At 51.0% G+C, this 4,276-nt stretch overlaps 1 protein-coding gene across 4 annotated transcripts in view; it reads right to left on the bottom strand.

Moving 5' to 3' along the window:
- RAB27A (RAB27A, member RAS oncogene family) overlaps positions 1–4,046 on the bottom strand; it is a 20,753-nt gene extending 16,707 nt beyond the window's left edge. The window contains exons 1-2 of one of the 4 annotated variants that reach the window (XM_083413212.1): positions 3,586–4,046; positions 326–408 (exon numbers count right to left, since the gene is read on the bottom strand). The gene's annotated coding sequence lies outside the window, so the exon portion shown is untranslated. The remainder of the gene's footprint in view (positions 1–325; positions 409–3,585) is intronic. The other 3 variants (XM_083413214.1, XM_083413215.1, XM_083413213.1) reach the window with 3 other exon arrangements.
- Positions 4,047–4,276: the final 230 nt, after the last annotated feature.

Below are 4,276 nucleotides of genomic sequence, written 5' to 3'. Positions count from 1 at the left end.
AAACAAACAGTGTGGTTTTTCCTTCTTGTCAAATCAGGCATTAGGCGTTTTCCCGTTCAGCTTCACCTCCAGGCGTCTCCAGAGCAGAAACGCCTGTAGCCCAAGAGCCCTTGGCCCTGGATCCTGTGGTGGTGATTTCGTAGGGAGTTTCCCTTTAAGGCAGCTGTCAGTCACAGCTAGCTGGAGGGATTTAGTCCATTTAAAAAACCCCGGAATTGCCAGGCCTACAAGTCGTATTTGTTTAGTCTCGCTAGGATTTTTGCTTTTTATCTCAGAAAAAAGTCCTTGTTGTTTCCCTCACCTTTAATTCTTGGACACAACTTACCTGGCAACAAAGGATGGCTCTTTTATCGCTGAAGCCACCAGTGCCTTTTCTTCAATGCCCAGGGGACCCTCTAAGTGCGCTCCCTGTTTGGATGTGGATGTTTGAAAATGACTTGTTAGCAGTTAATGATACAGAAATCTCTGAAGCAAGGAAATGGGTAGCGCTTATTAACTGCCTGGGTGGATATTTCATGCAGAACATTTTTGTGCCAAAAGGGAATGTTGTATATAATTGCTACAAATTTCACCAGAGTGAACAAAAACCAGGGGGATTTGCACTCTAAGGGATTGAATGAGCTCATATAACAAGAGATTTGGGGGGGGGGGAGTCCTAGGGGCTTCTGCCCTTGCTCAAAAGTTTTGTTTGCTTCCCATCCTTTCCCCCAGGCAGTGGCGTAGCGTGGGTTGTCAGCACCCGGGGCAAGGCAAGTAATTTGCGCCCCCTAACCCTATCCCCCAGATGTTGCGCCCGGTGCAGCTGGCCCCCCCTGCACCCCCCACGCTACGCCACTGCCCCCAGGGCTTTGGTCCTCTCTTAGACTTGGCATAAACTCTGGCTGTAAGGCAGGTTTATAGGGCATCTTTGTCTACTTAGACAGGCAGAGATTCCCCGGGGCTTCTATCCTGAGCACACCCAGCCCCCAATGAGGACATGCGATTGGAGGTCTAGTTTTTTATTGGCAAAGCACTCAATTACGTCAGCTCCTAAGGTGCAAGAATTGCATGCACCACTCGTGCGAAATAGCTAGATAGGCATCTCCATCTTCAGACTTGTCCTCCAACCAAGGTGGAATCTACACACATGCTAAAAATGTTGTGAAAATGCTTTTTTGAAAATCGTTTTGAAAAATGCATTGAATTTGCTTTGGCTCAAAATCGCCCGCCCTCTGTATATTGCACTTTACAACACATTCAAAACGTTTTCTTTGCAGCTGTACAGCTGAGTCCTTAAACAGTTTGTGCAACAGCACAACCATGCCTCCATCAGGACATTTAACTCCCCTCTTCTGATGTACCACATGAAAGCATCTCCAGCAGCTCCTGTCGCTTTTAGCCCCTCCTTGTCCATGTACATACCAGGGGACAAAGGAGATTCTCCCCAACTCTCGTGGGAATCTTTTCTACCTCTTCACCTTCCTGCAACTCTTCCTCCACCTCCTCTTCTCTCCTCTCCGACTGCCCCTCTTCCCCCTGCTTCACAGGTGGCACCGAACCCCAGAAATCACTGACCCTTACCCCTGGATCATCCTCCTGCCCCCTTGCCTCCTCAGCCCACCCTTCAGACTCCTGCCTGCTCTTGTTGAGAGCTGCTCAGAATGGCTGGGGAAACCCAGTCAGATGGATGGGATATTAATAATAATAATAATAATAATAATAATAATAATAATAATAACAGCTTCAGGCAGAGAAGCCTCTCCTATGACTGAGCCTTTGGACTGGAGATGCTTCCAGCGATCAAAGCTGGAGACTTTCTCCTTCCGAAGCAGCTTCTCCCCGATTCCAGGTCGCACCTCACCTTGACATCCAGCCAAACAGCCTGAAATGAGCTGGGAAATGCTTGAGTTCCTTATAGTTTATTCTGTCTGCTAAATGTGGTTGATTTAATTCACCATAATCAGCCCCGAAGTGCAAGCGGTTGACAGGCCCTCAGTGCTTTTGGATGGCTTGAACAAAAAGAAATTCCGCAAGCTCTTTCTCCACATCCCCTTTGCTTCCGTGAAGTTCAGAGGAGCTGAAGGAAGAGGAACCCTGCCAGACAACTGTGCTGCGGTTGCCCAGCTTGCAGTTGCAGCAAGGCTGAAGACCTGCCTCTGGCCCAGCGCACAACTGACAAACCGCCAACTTCCAGGCTGCATCATATGATCCCAGAGCAAAGAATTATTTCTTTTCATGTTGGTGGGAGCTGAATGCATGTAACAAAGTGGCCTTTTTCCTCTTTCCCTTCCTTAAGAGCATTATGTCCTTCTGAGTCTGGACTGGCCAGCCACCCAGCAACAAGGCTCTCCATGGCCCATCTTGAAAGGCAAAGGACACAATCCGGCGGGGAGCTGTCCTGCCCAGGCCCCACAGAGAGTGAGGGGAGCAGCCCTTGCAAGACATGTGGGAGAGTGACATGCCCTGAGGTGGGGGAAGGTGGCCGCCTCAGGCCCACCCAGCATGCCCACCGCTGCCCTCCTGCCGCTGCTGCACTCTTCCTTTCACTCCCCAGGGCACCTCAGGTGGCATGCAGACATGGATGTAGCGGAAGACATTTTGGGACCTGAGGCAAACCCCATCATGGAGCTCCCCAACCCACCAGTGAAGAAGGAAAATCTATATCAGGAACAAGGGCTGCAGGGAGAAGATTGACATCAGGGTCTGCTGCCCCGGTGAATCTTGCCACCTGAGGCAGCTGCCTCACCTTGCCTCATGGGTGGGCCGGCTCTGGCCCAAAGTGTATGGTTAGTTGGCAGCATGCATACATGTAGGTGGGGGCAAAATGTCCTAGGGCAGCCTTGCCTGACCCAGCTGCTGTGTTTTCGCCTGAGCTTTTGGAGATGGATGCAGCTGAGGAGCAAATGGAAGAAGAGGCTGTGTTGGCTGGGACCGATGGGAGTTGTAGTGCAACGCACCTGAAAAGCACCCGCTTGGCTAAGCTCACAATACCCTGGCTGTTTATAAAGAAGACACCTTCTTCCTCCTCATTTTCAGAAATCCCTTTCAGTGTTTGAAAGCTACCTGAATACATTTGCACCTTTTCGCTTTTTCACACTTCTTCCTTTGGCCTAAACATGCCCCGTTAATATAGAACAAGCTAGGGCAGCACAGCTTAGAGATTAAAATGCGCTTTCTGAAAATTAAAGGAAACCCACTTTCCCAGGGTCAGCTCAGCAAGAAAGCCTCCAGCATTTAGACACATTATGTGAACAGCAGAGCCCTGGCTCCGGCTCCAAAGAACCACGGAGCCCACCCTACCGTCCCCCAAGGGCTTGGGGCTGCCACCCTAAACACATTCACCCCCTAAGCTCAAAGGACTTCCAAGGAAATGTACCCAGGGGGATTTCACTGAATCCATCTGAAATCTACCCCCCCCACACACACACCTTTGGCAGATTGGCATCGTAACTGAAGTTCACCCTAATTCCCTGGAATAATTTAGCTAAGTTCGGGTTCACTGAAAGTGTGTAATTTTAGTGAGGTAGTTTGCACACAGATAACATGAGCTTAAACCGCTGAAGAAGAAGAAAGGAGAGCAGAGGAATGAAGAAATCCTTTCCTTACCTGATTGGAATTGGCAGGAGATGCTCAGCTGCCCCCACCTTCCCAGCAGGTCCTACAGACAGGTCCCCAGGCAGAGATGGAATTTGGGTCTGTGGTCCAGTAGCAGAGCCATGGAAAGCAGCCAACTGGCACGTGAGGAGGTAAGAGCAACAAGGAGCCGGTTTTCAGAAGGTCCCCTTTGCTCCCCTAGTCTGGCTGCACCCAAAGTAGCCCCCCCCCTCCCTCAGCCCAGCCTGCCTGCCAGCCCACCCTAATGACTCTCAGCTGTTTGTCATGTGGCCTCGCTGGCTGATCAAGTGATATTGTGGTGTTGCCTCCTTTCCCAGGCGCAGGAGCTTGCAAACAAGCCCTTCTTCTGCCCAGAGAAGCAGGAATGTGCCACAACAGCCGTGGCCAGCCCTGGGGCTTAGAGGTTTGTCAGCAGCACATGCTGGAGGGGGCGGGCCTGAGCTGCTTGTGCAGCTGGTCCACTGGAAAAGGGGGAAACAGAGCCAGACTAAGGAGGCTCTTCTCCACCGAGGCAGACCAGAAGGTCGTCCCTGCTGCATCTGACCACATCCCCATCTAGCCTGCCATGGCACAGTCCATCAGGGTCTCCGACCACAGAGAGACTTTTCCCTGCAACACTGCTTTCAGAAACAAACCAACAGGAGATGCTTCCAATTTGGGACTTCAGCATGCAACGCAGCTG

Source organism: Podarcis tiliguerta (genome assembly GCF_965153285.1).
Source record: "Podarcis tiliguerta genome assembly, chromosome: 14".
Classification (NCBI taxonomy): Eukaryota; Metazoa; Chordata; class Lepidosauria; order Squamata; family Lacertidae; genus Podarcis; species Podarcis tiliguerta.
The sequence above is the reverse complement of the archived record's forward strand: the minus strand, read 5'-3'. Positions and strand labels throughout refer to the sequence as shown.